This window comes from Pararge aegeria, chromosome Z (assembly GCF_905163445.1).
Source record: "Pararge aegeria chromosome Z, ilParAegt1.1, whole genome shotgun sequence".
Lineage (NCBI taxonomy): Eukaryota > Metazoa > Arthropoda > Insecta > Lepidoptera > Nymphalidae > Pararge > Pararge aegeria.
In genome coordinates, this window is record NC_053208.1 from 13,924,801 (window position 1) to 13,944,627 (window position 19,827).

The window sequence follows — 19,827 nt, forward strand, 5'->3', positions numbered from 1 at the left end:
ACAAGAGAAAGGGCATACGTGAACTTCGCGAGCTTCTATGATCACCGTTGCAAGCACAGAAACCCGCTGGAGCAGGTGACGATGAGTATACAAGCGGATGAAAGATTTCCCTAGGCCAAGATGGCATAACTTAGCCTTAGAGGCTTAAAGATCATCACCGGGTAAGTATTGTCACCTATGAGTAACAAGTAAGGATATGGAAGCAAAACCTCGAGGCCCCAACCCTGCTATAAGACTTCGACAAGAGACCAAAACAATTACTTTTTCTTTTTCTGATCTGCCTGTATTCTTCAGGTTTTTCCAATTTTCCTTTCCTAAAACACAGAGCAGAGATAAAAAAAAATCATTATCAAGTAGCTATAGTTTTAAGTTTACGAATGTGATTATCGCCATCATCTCACTACCATGTAATTCTTATGTACGCATAAAAAGTGCCACCTATGGGCCTACCTACTTGAATAAAGATATTTTTGACTTTGACTTTGACTTTGACATTTCAACTATGATGATTATGGTTGTGGACCTTTGCAAACAAGCGGACAGTAATGACGTGTATCACTTTAGGTTATAATATTATTTATTAAAATCTAATTTCTGTTTATTCTGTAATATTCAATTGGGCGCTCAAAAGCGTCAAGGTTTATGCAAATTTCCAGCAACAAGATAGAATCATGTTTCCACTTCAATAAGCGATTTAAGTATAACTCGTAACTACACACTAATCTAACGTTATGATTTCACAAAAACATTACCTACCTAAACCTTGTACACAAATTTGAGCAACTAGATAGAAAATATAGCTGTAGCCAGCAACGTCGTTCGCGTTGCTCGTTTCATTTTATAATTTCGGTTTTTATTTGTCATATTTTTGATATTTTTGTCTGGTGGGAGGCTTAGGCTTTGTAAGGTTACCGACCTACCGACAACGACGTGACACTAAGCGATTGAGTTACAGTAAAATGTAGCATGGAACCCGAATATTGATATGGGTTTATTATACTCGTAACAACTATTCTCGTAATCGGTAACATATAATAGTTTTAACGAACCTATAAGCTATACACGAAACACAACTGGACCACACACCATGCACTAATGAGTTGGATTTGGAAGGTTAATTAGGATTGATAATAATCGCTTAGGAATAGTTACAATGGGCTAAATTCATCTAGTTCACAATGTATACAGTTGTTTTAGAAAAAAAAAGATTTCAGCGCTTCCAAATTTGAAAATCCTTTTAGGCTTCTTAGGATAATTATCTCTTAGTCATAACGTGACTTTAGCATAAGATATAGTTCATAGGTTGACGAGTAACATAGGGGTTTTTTTATATTAGAAAAATGCATAATTCCTGTGTAACAAATATCAAGCACAATAAGATGCCTTAAAGGATTTTCAATCCGTTGCTTTGTTACTGCGTGAAATAAGGGCAAACGAACAGGCACACTTACATCACTGTATACTTATAGTAGTGGTGCTAGGTTCGTACAATAAACAAAGTCAATATCATATAAGGTAAACAACATAGTATATTCTATCCTAATTATCCAGACAGATCCCTCTACATTATTATCGTGAATGACTTTGTACTTTTCGTTCGCTCCGTCATTTCTTTTAGGCCCCAGTTTTCTGCCGCTACCTTTATGTTAAAAAAATTTGATTAATGATTGCCCAGAACACGTTTTTTGAAATCAATTATTAGAATTATAAGTAAACAAAATTTCAACTTCCGTTACACTTCCCGTAACGATGAATTTTTGAAATATCCATTCTAAATACACCTATACATATGTACAAGTACCTACTCGTATATATACATATACATCAAACATTGTCTCTATATATAAATATATAGAGACAATGTAAATAACTAATGTAAAAATTAAACAAAAAATTGGAATATACCTAAACAAAAATAATATCAGAAACTGTATTTATGCCAATGGGTGGATGGGCATATAGCTCGGAAAATCCTTTGAGTGTGGGCTCCCACGACTGATGGGGTGGCAACCGCATGCTGAAAAAAGGCAGCGACTGTATCCCCCTATTTGTTGATCAAACGACATCAAACGTATAAAGGGAGTCCTGGATGCAAGAGGCAAAAGACCATGCAGTAGGTATGTTAAATATATCTGCCTGCCAGCTTTTTGTATAAAAGTTAATATCTACAGTATTATTTATATTAAACAATATTACATCTCGGATGCGGAATTCTATTTTAGGTTACTTCGATAACCACACAATAATCTAACAAAGAAACAAAAGTTTTTTTTTTTTAAATCGGTAACACGGTTGGGGGAGAAATCGATAAACATACTTAAAAATAGTGACATTCCTTCCTTCTTTTTTGATGTCTGTGGAAAACCCATTGTTTATGATAGAAATAAGTCGATATTGAAAATTATAAGTTTTTTATGCAACACGTCGGCGTTTCAGACACGTATAATGTGACAATTGTTTTATAATTGGAAATCGTAAGCACTTGAATCAGCTTGTTTCCTATTCCTTTTGCAGGAAATAGGGACGTAGTCAGTAAATTGTCGACAGCGGCATTGCAATAACAAGCATCATGTAGCGCACCTACCTAGGCAATTACTAAAAACCACGCTACGCATAATTAAAAGTGGAGGTAGAGTACTTGTACAAGTATTTTCAGGATTTCATGAGATTGAAAGTAAATACGAGTATCTCTATAACTACCAGTGGTGAAGGATGGATATTTTAAAAGGGAAGCCGGATTAAAATAAGCCTCGCACACACCAAATGCTACAAGCTTGACCCATAATTCAATAGCTGGAGACAAAAGCTACCACATAAAGAAGGACTGCATTTTTTTAAAATTACCTATTAATATGATAATATAATAAAATTGCCGTGTGGTGACGGTAGATCAAAATACAGCTGTCGCCAACTCAGGGAGAGTTGGCGGCACCTCTTCTCGCGGGTGTGGTACGAGACGACTAAGGGAATAAATATAACAGAGACGGAGACACTGCTACTTCTACTACTATATAACAGAGACACTCTACTACTTTGAGAGGCCTTTAGTCCAGCTAATGATAATAGATTCAAATTCAAATTTAAAATTCATTTATTTCAAGTAACTATTTTAGCACTTTTCAAACGTCACGTCTGTCTGTTTGTAGTGACTCTATCAGAGTTTCAGAAACTCATCAGTTGTTCTTTTCCAACATCAACAATACATTTCAATAATATTATCAATCGCCATCTCCGAAATAACCAAAATATTATCGCCGAACTCACCACGTATAAAATGCGTGTTGTAGACAGAAGGGAAATTGGCTAATTCTAATGAATTGAAAATGCAAGAGAAAGATAATCAGTTCGAATAAATGTTTACAATAAATTTCACTTTTTATATGCTTTATGCCCGTATGGCTTAAGGTATTCTTGGTTGACCGCTTATTCTAAGTGAGAATATTATTTAAATATAGCTCCAACCATTAGTGATAAACGATCTATCCGTAGAATCGTGTTAAATAATAGGTACATTGGTATTATGAAGCCACACACCACCTCATAAGATGGCTGCTTGGCATTTGCACCTACGGATTAACCCTACCCTATAGTTTAACCACAATATGATTGAATCTAACTTATCATTCAAGAAGCTAATAGCTGCTGGAATAATATGTATTTCGGCGTATATATATAGCTCATAAAATTTATAAAGACGGTTACATAACATGAGTGAATGAGTACTTACGAAACATTTGCAGTCAGCACGTAGAATCTGCCGCTTTGAAATAAAATAAGTGTAGAAAACCACTGTTTGTGATTTCGAATGTTAATTGGCGATCCCAAACTCGGGAGGAGAAAAGTAGCTGAGCATACATAGCAAAGTCAAGGGACTGTTAATGAGCGAGGCTGATATGCACTTGGCAGGATTTTTTTCATTGGTAGCAATTTTATTTTCGCATATTTTGTTTTTGAACTGAACCTTAATTTTTATCTTATTTTTTTTTCAAAAGAAAGCTCTGGTCAGCTGAGATTGACAAAAAGTTTATTTAAAAACTGTCATGAGGCATGAGACTTTTTTATTGTATACAGCTGAAATTTTATTTTTTAACGGCGTCTATTTTTTTATTTGTTCGCTTTATCTACATAATGAAACCACTCCACCAACGTTCAATGTATACAGGTCAATTTTCTATCATTTTTGGCTGGATCCGAATGAAATTAGTGAATAGTTTCAAACAGCATTAAATTCTAATTAGGCAATGGCGTGATAATTAGGAAACCTTGTATGGCGTAAACGTCATTATTTCGAGCTAGAATAGAAATTCTATAGAAAAGCAAAGCTCTGAAAACAAACGTTGTTTACGATAAGTAAGCTGTAAACAAGCATAAATCCAATAATGCTCAGCGATTAAATCTTTTTTTTTTGCAACTAGCTAACAACCCGGTATCCGAAATAGCTGTAATTGCTTGTTCGTGCAATAACTAAACAGAGAGATAATAATCAGATTATCTTTTATCTTATCTAAGTATATAGATAAGTAATAAGAAAATACAATAATCTCCGCATATTGGTAATAAACGAAAGTGTGTGTTTAGCACCTTTGTTCACTTGAATCACTGCACTGTTCTTGATGATATTGGCCCATATATAGCTTGCATTCTGTTGATGGATAGAGTACCTATACATTTTAACTGAAAAAGCACCCGGGAAACATTCTAGTGGGATTTAAAAAAATAGCCTTTGTTACTTATGCGCGGCTTACCAGTTAAACCGATCTTGATGAAATTTTGGCATAGTATACTTTTCAAGCCTAAGTTTCCAAGATATTTGCAAAAACCGAACGCTGACCATGTTGCCAGTAACATCTTTTTTTTAGGTAATAATTAACGGGCAAAGGGACCCCACCTGATGGTCAGTGGAAAACCATCGACTATGAACAGAACAACACTTCACGGGGCATGCCAGGAACACGTCCTGCAACGTGCCGCACTGTGTCCATTAACTTGAGGAGTAGGTGTCAATTACACAGGCGACCACGCCCTCTTGATCGAAACACAGCATTGTAACAATGCTGCTTTGCGGCAGAATTAAACATGGGTAATATTATGGGTAATTTATATTTTAATTATTTAAATTATATATGTATTTGTATCTTTACATTTTGGTATTTATGTATATCTATCAACACTCTTGGCACTATCCCGTTCTCTTGCTGTAAGTCCTATCTACAAGGGTTGCCTGTAAGAGATTGCTTGCAGCAATAAGACCGCCTATGCATGTCTACATTGTGTACTGTATACTCCTTACTGTTTCTTTTCCTGTATGTTATACGTGCAATAAAGTGTTTCTTCTTCTTCTTCTTCTTCTTCTTCTTAATATTCCAGATTGGCTATACCAATGAATTAAGTAATATCAATAATTAATGCCAATACTATATGAGTATGTATGTCGTATACCTCCCAATAATAATAATTATTATAAACAGGTGCTGTATTAAAGTCGCTTTAATCAATATTGATTTAATCGAATGGGCTGAATTAAGCTTTTATGCAGGCATTGCTAAATTGCATTACAGAATAAATGTATTTAGCAAATGTACCCATTTGCGCTTATTGCTCCCCATTCTTACTGAATTGCAATTTGTTATAGGTAGGTAATAATAAAATATTTAATAAATGTGTGGGTAACTAACATCCGTATAAAGTAATATCTAGGTTATAACTGTTAGATATAGATATATCTAACAGTTATAACCTAGATAGTTATCTGCACATTAATACGTGATGAAAAAAAGTTTTCTCTTTTAAAGAAAATTGCGACAATGGAGTATGAAATTTTCCACACTTACTACTATATAGAGAAGGAATGTATAATGCTAATAACTGTAATATGAAACAATTTTTTTTTCAACTTACGACTAGTATAGACAGGGATTTTACTAAAAATATTATTTTTATTGCGACCTTTTTTTTCAATACAAGAAAAAACCTCTAATTTCGGTAGACCAAGTGGACTTTTTCTAGTACTGCTTTGTCAATAATTTAAGAGCTTTGAATTTACTTAAATAAAATAATTTGATTGCTGCAAAAAAAACCAAGATAGTTTTTAAAAATAGTGTTTGTAGCATAGTTTTAGTTTGTAGCAAAGTGTCCGATTTTCGCATGGGACAGTATTTGGCTTTTATCACTTAAAGTGATATTATACAGGCACTTGAACTTGAACAAGTATGGTACCTTACAATAGTAATTATACATGCTACCGCCACCAAATTATTGTGATCTCCATAGTTCATTCTTAAAATTGTATAGTCATCATCATCATCATCAAACAATAGCCGGCCCACTACAGAGCCCTGGGCAAGGCAGGTTTAGGTATTAGTTTACCACGCTGGCCAAGTGCGGATTGGTAGACTTCACACGCCATTGAAAACATTATGGAGAACTCTCACGTTTCCTCACACTGTTTTCCTTCACCGTTTAATGCAAGTGATATTTAAATTGCCTTAATTAAAATCTCACATAACTCCTTAAAGTCAGTTGTGCATGCCGGGGCTCGAACTCGGTCTCCGCGAAAGGAAAGCTGAAGGATTACCCACTAGGCTATAACCGCGTTTATATTATATATTATTATTTATATTTATTATATACTAGGTGTGCAGTGCGGCTTCGCCCGCGTTATTTTGGGAGGCAGCGTACTGCTACATAGTTACATCTATATGATATATATGATTTTTAGATTTTTTCACAAACATTTTTTTATCTTAGGTAATTTTTTTATTTCAATGAAAAGTATACTATATAATTGTAATACCTCCAAGAATGTGTATAAAAAGTTTCACGAAGATCGGTTCAGTAGTTTTCGCGGGAAAGCGTAACAAACAAACTAACATAATATTAGTAGGGATTATTACGAATTAATTTAATTAGTTTTAATATATTTTAATAGTACTCTTATTATTACGGTAAATATTATGGCCTTTTCCTACATTTTTATAATGCAACTGTAGTTAAATAATAATAAAAGTATTCGGCGTATTGTGGAGTGCCGCATAGACGGCTGCGGCGCGTCCACCGCCCGCATGTGGGGCGTCGACAGCGGCCGCTGCGGCCGCTCGCTCGAGCTACCACCATATCACAAGTCAAAGTCAAAGTCAAAGTCATTGCACAAAATATTTTTTGCTAGCTAGCACCCTAGCTTAATGTGCTAAGTGCTTAAAGTGCACTAAGACGGCCAACTGGCGCAGTGGGTGCGACCCTGCTTTCTGAGTCTAAGGCCGCGAATTTGATTCTTTATTACAATAAATTCTAAGAAGTTTTACCCACCGTTTATATGTAATAACTTGGCCATTTAGACATGCATAGCAAATTTATTATATTATAATAAATTTGATGCTATGCATGTTTAAATATGAAATTTTAATAGGATCACTTAGAACCACTATTCTACCCTGCAAAAGCAAATAGTTGTATTTAGATAACCTGCGAAAATCAAACCTTCGTGTCAATAATCGGTTGTTTTGCTCTTGTATATTGTAAAAAAATAAAGTACACATAATATATTTTCTATACATAGAGTTAAGTATACTCATACGAATATACGTTACAGCCACTTTACACATAGAACGGAAAATGTTAATCCAATGAGGTTTTCCCCTCAGGCCCTGTGGGGTAAATAAAAGCAAAACTGCGTCGCACAGAGAATTACACAAGCAGCCTTGACCTTTGTGTATACATATTGAAATTTAGGCATAAATAGCCTGAAAGATTAAAAGTAATTGAAGTAAGCTTTTGGTTTTGTGTATTTTTAATTTTTTCATAAACTTCGATAACGAAATGTGAAATTAATAATAATTTCCACATTCATGAGATTTCTGTGATTATGAGGGCAATATGTTATTATTTAAGGGTGGATTTTTTTAGGCGTGGAGTCTTACGCATATTATAGTTAGATGTTCCCAATATTACTATTACTACCTACTAGTTCTTAACATTTCGTTATTTGACATTTGCTATATAAAAATGGATGCTGATTTTCTTGTTTTTAAAAAAATCCTCTAGCTATAAAAACCGTAATTTGGTACATAACATTCGTTTCCTTTATTTTGTTAGTTCACCACATTCTATCAGTAAACGACTAACTTGCACATATGGCACAAATTATAGCTCAAATTGCTCAAAGGTTAATTAATGAAAGCTTAATTTGAGCCGTGACTGCCGCTTGCGAATGGCACACGAAACGCCTCTGAGCTAATCGCTTCGTTTACAATCCTAATGTCGAATGCAGCGCGCATCTGTGCTCTGTTGCCTCAGATAAATACATATTCGCTAACGTTTTCCCATCGGATTTATGGCTACCGTATCCTTTTGTTATCAGAAATACTAAGTATTCTACATTATAGAAGTATTGCTGTTGCCACTATGAACCGCTGTCTATAGCTAGGTACTAAATACTTAGATATTACTTTACTATACTTCATAGGTATCCCACTAGTGCCAATGATTTTTTTGACTGATAATCACCGCCGCTTTTCTAACTCTGGCTGGCACATTATTTTTCTCCCGGCCCCAGGGCCTCGTGATCCGTAGTGGAAATATCTACCGGCCCATCAAGACAGTTATAGACGGATAGATTTAAACATGTAATGAGCACCCTAAAAGGGTCAGGCAACATAGAGCAAAAATTATTATATATAATATGTATAGAGGGCTGCTTTCTGAGTCAATGCTTTGGGGTTGTTTCTCACAACTGGAATATGTTTGTGTGATGAACATGATGTTATATATATTATAAGTATTTATTTATATTATTAATAAAAAAAATACTATCCAACTAGGATGACTGATGAATATTCGTATATATAACGGATAACAAGATGGCAGATGAGTACTTCTAAAATTGCAAAATTAAAGCTGCACCTTCTAATTACTCTTCTCTATGCGTCTTTTTTTTTTTTAATTACCAGTACGATCAGGGCATAACAAGTATTTTAAATAAGGAAAGAGAATTAGTATTTCCAAATTGAAAAACTAAAGCTGACAGTATTAATCGGTTAAGGCACCTTCTTATTAGTCAGAGGCCTTTAGTCCAGCATTGGTCTGTTATAAGCTATCGATGAAGGACACAGTACAAGCAAATAGTGAACGTAATTGTAGTTAATAATAAGGGCAGGCTATCATACAATTTCACATAATCTATTTACTCGTGTGTCATAAATTATTAAATTATCCTGCTGTTAGCCATAAATACTGCAACACATTGCAATTGATCATACTAGATTTATCATTAGTTTGGTAGGTATTGTAGTATAACAGATAAATAATATGGTTGTTTGAAATTGTCACTGTAACTTAGAATTAATTACATCACGCGTGATGATTATAATTATTATGAAACTCTTCCCATTACCACAACGTAAAAATAATGACTATGCTTTTCTTCTGCTTAATTTAACGTGGTTTATTCGAAAGTTGTATGTACATACAACTTTGTGTGTGGTGATAGCTCAGAGGCTAGGGCTCCGGCCTCCATTTCGTGGGGTCCGAGTTCAATCCCCGGCCCGCACCTCTAACTTTTCGGAGTAATATGCGTTTTTAATTTAAGCAATTAAAATATTACTTGCTTTAATGGTAAATGAGAACATCGTGTGGAAGCCTGCATAGTTCCCATAGTGTTCTCAAAGCTATTTGAAGTCTACCACTGGGCCGGCGTGTTGGACTACGGCTTGCATTAGGCTGGTAATGGGTTGATAATATTGATTTATTGAGTTTGATTCCATTTATTTATTTATAGCCTTTTCAAAAATCTTATATTACTTACCAAGACACCGGTTTCGCTTGAATGTCTTTCTTTAGCATAGGTCTACCCCTGGTTCTTCCATACTTCGCATTCATGGGTTTTCTTTGTCCACAGAGGTCCTGCAGTCGCCGTTATGTCTTCCTCGTCTTCTCTTACCGTCTCTAGAATACCACTCTATTATATCTTTGGCCCAATTTTCTTTTTTTTTTCTCTCATTAAATGATTATTTACATATCAAGACACCGCGTTCGCTTGAATGTCTTGCTTTAGCATAGGTCTCCCCCAGGTTCTTTCATGCTTCGCGTTCATGGGTTTTCTTTGTCCACAGAGGTCCTGCAGTCGCTCTTATGTCTTCCTCGTCTTCTCTTACCGTCTCTAGGATACCACTCTATTATATCTTTGGCCCAATTTTCTTTTTCGTTCTCTCATTAAATGATTATTTACATATCAAGACACCGCGTTCGCTTGAATGTCTTGCTTTAGCATAGGTCTCCCCCAGGTTCTTCCATGCTCATGGGTTTTCTTTGTCCACAGAAATCCTGCTGTCGCTCTTAAGTCTTCCCCTTCTTCTCTTACCGTCTCTAGGATACCACACTGTTATATGTTTGGACCAATTTTCTTTTTTTTCTTTTCATTAAATGACCAATTCCTTTTAAGATTTATTAATACGATGCTGGTAAAAGAACGTTCAGAATGTATGTCCTGAATTAGTATAATTCAGTTGCAGTCTGCAGAATTTATAGTTAAGCACCGATCTACTATTCCAATGATTAAATTCTTCCGAAAAACACACCGGAAGCCAACTGCTAGGAGGTACGACTTCCAAAAATAATTAAAATGTAGGAGGCTCAATTTAAAGGGAGGTTTTCAAATGGATTATTTTGTTTTTAATGCATGCGTATATTGGTTAATGAAGTTAATCGATTTCAATTGATCGTCTAATCCTGAATAAATTCATTTCAAATTTGGGAGCTATTTCAAACATAAAATGCTTGAAATGCATAAAAAGTCTATTTGAATAATTTCAACTTTTATAAACAATATTTTTGGATGCATCAAATAAGAGACCGTGAATTGTAAAAAAATTATATTAAAATTTTCCTAAAGTAAATAAGTATACCTACTCAAGAAATTTATGTTTAACTTTGTAGTAACTTGCGAAGACGTATTATAACAAGAAAAAATAATTTGAAGGTGTATTACCGATTTATCAAAGTAAACGGAAGCTATTTTCTAGAATGAATTAAATGGAGATCGAATGAGGAACTAACTGTAAATAGGTTCCTCTTTCGAGAGCAGGAAATTTCAAATCTGAAACCGATGGGTATAAATTACTTTGCTTCCTGAGTTACTGAAATCGAAACTTCTTTTTTACCAGCGCTGTTATACGATGACAAGCGCCGGTGCTTTGTTTTAATTATTACAGCCACCCTAAATACGTTCTCTGCCCCGTAGCTTGTTCAATAGTAACGAGGCTGAAGAGAATAAATAGCTCGTGTGCATTTAAGTGGCGTTGGAATGTGGGGTTTAATAGCCATTTAATACTAGCCGTATTAAACCAAAGCAATTATAGTTTGCCCGCTCAAATAGTTCGCAGTTTACTCACACGCTAATTTAGAATAATTTCTTGAATAAATAAATCATTTATACCAAGAAGGTATAAATTAGAAAATACGAGTAAGTTACGGATTTAGAATTTAAAATTTTTCTATAAATTTGCAGCTACATTTTTTATTATATTATATATGTATTAGTAATCAGCTGTATCCTTGGAGTCACGAGGCACGAATGTAAGCTGCGGGCCTACAGTACATGCCGAGTTTTTGATGTAGCCGACGCACAGATTTCGTTATTATGTGGCGGCCGCTTTCAACGCACGCAAACTATTAATCGAACACCTATAATCCCAGGTAGTCATAAATGATTTAAATGGCCGATTAGCGATCCTTTAGTGTGGTGTTGTAATTGACTTCATAAACTTATTCTGTTTATTTTCTGTTAATATTCTGAATTTAGATGAATATATTTTTCGTACTTTTCATTGACTGTATAAAATATTTATTATATAAAATAGAAACCTTTTGTTTTGATTGAGGCTGGATTAGAAGGTACTTTTTACTTCGGGCTTATTTCAATGGCTATAAATGTAATATGGAAACCGCTGTGACGTGTATTTGTTAATAGAACACAATGAAACAAGTATGGCAAATTGTGACAGTGTAATGATCAATGCATACGCGTACATGGAGCTGGCATGTTAACCACAAGACTCCACGCAACACCATTTATTTTGTTAATCATAATAACTATTTAGTCAATTAACGAGGCAATTTTTATTTGGAATACTAAAATACATACTGCTATTTGTAAGCGAATGCAATCTATTAACAAATTGAATCGAATCAAAACTTTCTTTATTGAAATTGGCCTGTAGAAGGCACTCTTGATGAGTGCTTACCAATTTTAACATTTAGTGAGACTATGGTGACAACTATGTAGACTTTAAGCAAACGCTTGTTGCTTCCCCGTGGAGTACAAAGGCCGTGTACTATAAAGAAGCCCACAACAAGCATGCCTAGGTCAGCCATCTGATGGACTAAAGGTCTTTCCCAACGGAAGGATTTGCCCATAATATGAACGAGCTACTCGTAGCTTGGAGGACGCTGCTGCTCGTCTTCTGTGATATCCTTTCAGACACCTCGTATAAAAATCGCGGTCAGATGAGGGATGCTGACAACCAGTGGCGTGCACGAGTTATAAATACTTATGGCGTAGGCTTTTTATAACTCTCACAAAGCCTATGCATAAGTTTTTTATAACTTGTACTGGAGATTTTCTTCATTTTATATAATCTGGATACCCTGAGCATACCCTCTATGCACGCTACTGCTGCTACTGTATTCTGATCTGGCGTCACCACACGGCACCTATGAAAATCGGTATGAAGGTACCTGCAATATTTCAGTTATCAAAGAAACATTGTCGACTTAACCAAGTTTTGACTACGATTTCTAAAGCTAATTAAATAAAGCCAAAAAAGAAAATTCTAATTTTACCGACTAATTGTAAGTCAGGAACGGAGGTGTTTTTCGGTTGCACAATGTTTTGGATTATTTAGGCTACCCTTTGTTTTGCAAGTAGTAAACAACGGGGCCCATTTGTCAACACACAGAGTAATGAATATTATGCTTTTGTTTTCAACTGTGTACCTACCTAGTCTTCAGCGGTGAAGCGAAAGGTTAAAGGGATGCTTTTGAATTTTAGTTACCAAAAGTTAACACTTATTACGCAGGCAACCATAACTGCGGAAATTCTCGAGGCTGGAAAAACGGGTCAGTACGAGCATCCAATGAATTTTATTCGGTACATTATTACTAGTTATTCATAGGCAGGACTTATTTGTACTAGTTATTTAAAGATAAAATAAAATTATAATTGATTCGGTACTTTAAGAAGCTCGCTCGCTAAATATGTCGCAGTTATTTCGTGATTAAATAATATCTGATTTAAATTTCATTAGAATGGAACCTAAAATATATTTCTAGTATTTTGCTTTGTGTCAAAAATGTTCATAACTTTTAAGACATTATTTACACCAAAAGGCGCGTTAGATCATATTATTAAAAGAACTTGCTACTGAACATCTTTAATAATCTTATTAGTGGAACCCACATTATGTGTATAGAAAACAGAATAAAGTCTCACAAGGTCTTTTGAACTATAAGACTTTATACTGTTTTCAATGAATACAGTTGTCATGCTTAAACGTTTATCTTTCCGTGCTAATGAAAAACACGACTTTATGACATTTGTTAAAACTGAGTTGCAGACGTGTCCATCGTGGTAGCCGACTTGTGCAATGGGCGGCGACCTTACTTCCTGAGACCAAGGTGGTGGGTTCGATTCCCGCAACTGGAAATTACCGGGATAAAAGGTAGGCTTTGTTATTTTCCATGTCAAAGGCTACATGCATGCCAAATTTCATCCAAATCTGTTCAGCCGTTTTTGCGGGATTGAGTAACAAACATCCACACTTTCTCATTTATAATATTAGTGAGATGTAGGATTCGGAAACGCACACGCATCCGTACAATTATCCTGTGTGTGATTTATTATTTTCCGTTTTAATATATATATATTGAAACGGAAAAAAATACATCACACATAGCCTGCCTGCCACTCGATTCTTTTTTATTTTTGCAAGAAACTTTGTCCCTGTCTTTTATCGGTTCTTTAAAAAGAATCCTAAGTCAGTCTCCTGGATGCAAGCTTCTAATGCAAAAAGAACTTAAATTTATGCAATATTTCAACTAGATCGGTTAAGCTGAGAAGTACGGGTCTAATAATAAATAAATAAATATACTACGACAATACACACATCGCCTCCTGGCCCCAAAGTAAGCGTAGCTTGTGTTATGGGTACTAAGATGTTTGTGTAGGGTGTTTATATATAGAATATATATATATATATATATATATATATATATATATATATTTATATAAACACCCATACACTGAAAAACATTCATGCTCATCACACAAACATTTTCCAGTTGTGGGAATCGAACCCACGGCCTTGGATTCAGAAAGCAGGGTCCCTGCAAACTGCGGCAATCGGCTGTGAAATTTATAACAAGTAATCTAACAAAAAAATGCAGTTTCGCATTTATTGCACTAGTATAGATTGTCTCACATAAAAAATAGATTTCTTTAGCTTTACTTCGATATTGATATCTTGCAGTACTATAACACCTAAAATTAAACTTAGATATTATCAAGTATAATGTAAAAGGTGTATATTAAAGGTGTTACCATAAATACAAAACTATGGACTGTATTTTGTAAAACATCTAGGTACGACACAAAAGCAGTCAAAGCAACCCTTTAACGCTTGACGGCTTTAGCCTCAAAGCGATTGTCGGACAGGACACAGCAATATTTTTGCATTAAAATGTTCTCGCCTCGTTCTCAGAGTATGCAGGAATTTTTATCGCTCTTTTCTCTAAACGGTAAAAAACAGATATTTGACAAAAAAGTTGACGCTGTTAACAACTAAAAGGCAAAACTGGAAATTAATATTTTCTACAACAGTTAAAAATCGGGGCCAGGTGAAATGTTAAAATTATTCTTTTATTGATATTCTTTGTTTAAGGATCCGTTTTATACAATAGTAAGGAAATTACCTAGTAATTTTCCACATTTTATATTTTGTGAACAATTAAGTAGAGAAATATTAATATTTTAAAACTAGTTTATATAGTACGAATGGATTGCTTGCTGTTGAACTTTTATTACTTTAGTTATTGTGTCAAAGCACCCCATTGTTAAGATTTGACAGAGTACATCTGAAACTTATTGCAAACAACAACTGTCAACGGACAGAATAATTAACCTGCAAGCTCAGTTTTTATCGTACCGCATTAACCAGATAGTGGCACTGGGACTTTTAATTGACTAACGAATTAGATTTACAGCAGGAAACATATTATTCAGACCCTTTGGAATAACGTGAAAGGAATAAATAACCGAAAGTTTTGTTACAATTGTTGCTGGACAGCACAGTTTAGTTAGCCATAAATCACCAAATTGCATAGAAATGGCGACTAGCAATATTCTTAGATGATCTTCTAGTGCATTCCGTTAAACACAGCAGGCAATGTTGACCAGTTTTCATGGAGTAAAAATTATGTTTTAATTGTTGTAACGATCTACAATTGCGACATTGGAAATAGGTACATGACAGAAACTAACCTTGACGTATTTATTGCATATATTTATTTTACATTAAATATATTTGACAGCTATATTTTTTTATTAATTTCAAATTTACCTACGTCTAAACGGTAGTCTTATACCTACCTACTAATGAAAACATTAGTTTAATTTTTCGTATTTATTTGGAGAGAAAAATAGTCTTTAAAATAGCTCATCGAACAATACTTATGTAAAAATGCTAAAAGAAATATTTCATAGTGACAAAAAATCTACTTTGATAAATAATATTATACTTAGTGATATATTTATATTAACGACCTCAGCTATTGAGAATGTTTTATTTGATGAACCATATAAATTAGTTTGCTTCAAAACCCTATATTATATTATACATCATCATCCTTTTATTTCACTACTGAGCTATGAGAGTAATTCTATGAGAACTTTATATCCCGTGAGAGCGGAGTCTTACGACTCATGGGATTTAAACTTGCTGATTCAATGTGGCATTCTGCGTACCTAAAAGCATATTTCTATCGTCCATTCCATCATAACTTAAACCATCGTTGTGGTTATATCTGTAGAAATTTTATTTTTGTATCTTTCATTAACTTGCACCGTTAAGTGCAATAAAATAAACGAGGCTTCTAATCTAAATGGGTGAGCTTAAATCCGTGTAAATAACTAGATGCGCTGAAGAGCCACCGCACTTACACATTTAAAAAGAAAACTGTTTTATAAATGAAAACATCTACTTAATGTGGCGGGCCAAATCCCTCTTATAGGATTATTTAAAGTAGTTAAAATTGTACAATTTTGTCAAAAACAATGGTTTAAACTGGTCACAGGGTGTGTTTTATGTATCTGATTGTATAAAGTACACTAAAATATGAGTTTGTATATTTCAAATGTATGAAAACGAAATTTGTTCTCGTCATAACTTTTTGATGTTTCACACCTGCCACACGTCCCGCGGCAGCTTCATTTTTGTTTAAGCATTGGAACATAATTTTATCCAGTTGATCTATCGCTTCTATTATGAAACTAGTCTATTTGTACATAGATAATAATCAACCCTTTACGAGAACACTACAAAGATCGGGTCTCCTCTCAGAATGAAAAAGGTTTAGGCCACAGTCCAGTGTCCAGTGTCCACCACCTAGCGCAAATAGATTTCTTAAGATAATAAGATTTCTAAGATTTCTTACAACAACAACTATCTCCACCATAAATCCGAACCATTTTCAATTGCATAAAACTCACATAACTCAAAGTTTAATTAATGAGATGCTTGCTTGGGATCGAACTCGGTCCCGCAGATAGGAGGCCGAAGCCCAGATCACTAGGTCATCACCGCTGTCGATCAGCACAATCTTATCGAATTACATCTATCTACTGCGTTAGACAGCAACAAATACCTCGGTCTACTACGCTTGAGTTTGCTCAATTGGCTTTTAATACATTTGGGAACACTACTGTCCTTTCCATTTGCGTAATTCACCCACAGTCTATGTGCGTCTGTGACACATGTTCGGTTTGTAATTCATTGACGAGGTCAAACTGACTGAATGACTGACCTACTAACGCTTGACTGACCTGTTCTATTCCATCATAGTTGTTAGGGCTCGTTCCAAATTTTGTACCTTATATTGCTACTTCCTCAGTATGTTACAACATCCAATTTTGATAATCACTCTCTTAGGCTTATAATGCTTCTACTTATTATGTTTCTTTTATTAGAACAAAAAGGAAATTTGGAAAACTTACAAATACTAATTATTTATAAGTTTTTATTGAAAATAGAAGCAACTCATAATCATACGAGTATTTTCTTTTCATTGCAAGATTTAAAAACCCAGCATTTTTTTAAATTCTGTCATGTCAAAAGAGTGAATATTACGGGAAATGTAACATTACAATAAAACGCAATACTGACCCGCTAACACTAGATGGCGTTAGTTGTAGTTGCGTGAAATGTAAATCGCGCTAAAGAGATTTTTTCCCACTAGTACAACACGGTGCCGCGGCCAACCATTGTCCCCCCCCGATGTCGTCGAGCCCTGGGGCTCTTCTCATTGCGAGCTTTCGCGCTCGCCCCACTCCCCCGGTGACGCCGTAGCAACCCCTCAGGTGGTTAGCGGCAAGTGTCCTTCCGAAAAATGAAAATGAAATGACCATTGTCAATCACTAGCGGTACCTGCCTGCAGTGCTTCAGCAAACGCTTTCCTCTCGAAGACACTTGCCGGACGCCGGACCTTGCTAGTGAAACCTACAGGACGTGCTTCCACTGCGTGGGACTTTAGCCAGGGACACTGTTCTAGACTGTCGAGCAATTCTAAGTGAATTCTAAATACAACTTTGTTCTTCACACGTGTCTTATAATTCCGTCGCCCCGCCCCTTTTGCCCCGTCACGTAGAACTGGTTACAGTAAGTAATAAATAAAAAATATTAGCATATTTCTCAAAAGCTGCGCTTGTTGTAGAGAACTAGATAGAATGTGCTAGTTTACAAATCAGCAATAATCCTTTAGAAACGGAATTATTTCTGCGCTTCGCGCTTCGATATTTTGCAGTCGAGTAAGTATTTAATCAAGTAATTACTAATATTTTCTTACAAATTTTGATCACTTGTTAATTGACTTGTAGTCCGTTCGTCCTTTCGTCTGTAAGTGGGCTGTATCTTATGATCCGTAATCGGTAAAGAGTTGAAATTTTTAAAGAACGCGTTTTTCTATGTCCATAGCGGCCACAAATGAGAAAATAAAAATACAAGCGGGTCCAAGATCCCTATACAAAAAATGTGCTTTTTGGTGTTTTTTGCTCGGTTTTAATAATGATAATACTATTATTGTCGTGTTTCATTTTGCACCTTGGTACGGAGACCTTTATGTACACGTCTAACTCGCGCTTAGGCAATTTTTTCATACTTATTCGGTTCATTAAGTAAGTAATATTTGATTTGTATGACCATACTTACCAACCACCAACTTATCAAATATTACTTTAAACACTACCATAAACACCAAACCTTTGAACAAGAGGAACAATAAACTTCTCGGTTTCTCATATTTCAAGAAGCAGGTAGGTATTAATATCACGAACTTGTTGAAATGATCCAGTCCTTTGTTCAACTTCAAGACTTTTAGGGGTTTCTGGTAAAATTGCTTCTAAAGTTAAAGTTTTGTCTTCATTACCGAGTTTGTATTTTATGGTGGAGAACTTTTTAGAAAGCGATACTTAATGATCCTGTAGGTATATCTTCCAAATCTCCAAAAAAGTCATTCATTGTTATAAAGTAATTAAATGATAACATGCTTAGACAGTGATTGGACATTTGAACTAATTCAGTTGCTTCTCTGTTTTGTTAGTGAAACAAAGGTCCTCTAATGAAAATGTTGCGTTGTATCCTTTGCTCGGTTGCTAAATTTTTGCCTTTGTGTCGTGACAAAGTCCACAAACATTTAATTTTGTAGTTCGAATAGAACTGCTGCATTAAGCATTATTGCAAATGTGTGGCCACTTTGTTTGTGAACTGCAAATGGACCGACTGTAAGAGCGTTAATAAAGAATGAGCATATGAGAAGCTACATATTATTTTCCAAAGAAATAAATCCAAAAATTTAGAGAAAACGTATTCGTAAAAATCGAAAAGGACAAAAAATAACCACGTAAATCTTGTTATTATTTCATAAAAGCGTCATACGCATTTTGGCGGTTTTCCGTCGAAGTAAAATCTTTAGTATTGGTTTTCATAGTAATCAATTCTGCTTGTATCTTATACTAAAATTAAAAATTGACAGCAGCCGTCGTCAACCGGAGATTACTACAGGTTGACCTACCGCTTGTAAATACAAGCGGCAGTAGGCGTCTATATATTGTATTCTACATATTTCATATGTATTTTAATGCTTATAATTTTCCTTATTCATAAACGTATAAGTTAAGATTAAATACTAGAATTTTTTTTTTCATCATTACGAACACATTGCCCGCCCACTATAGAGCACGTGTCACAGAATAAGATGAGGCTGGCCCTAATCTTCACACAGCTTACAACTCTCTGGCATGCAGATTTTCTGACGATGTGTTTCTTCACCATTTAAAATGATATCTTTCCTAGTCCTTACGACTTTTATAATTATATATTAGCATTATAATTATAAAATTTATAACTAAAAATATGATAATCATAAATTATCATTTTCTATTTTTTTTAAATCAGCTTAAGTCATAACGTCCTGTATCGTATGTATGTATTTGTCTGTATAAAACTAGAGTAGGGTGCCATTGAGAGCCGTCAATTAAGCCCAATAGAGTCACGTCACAAAGATAAA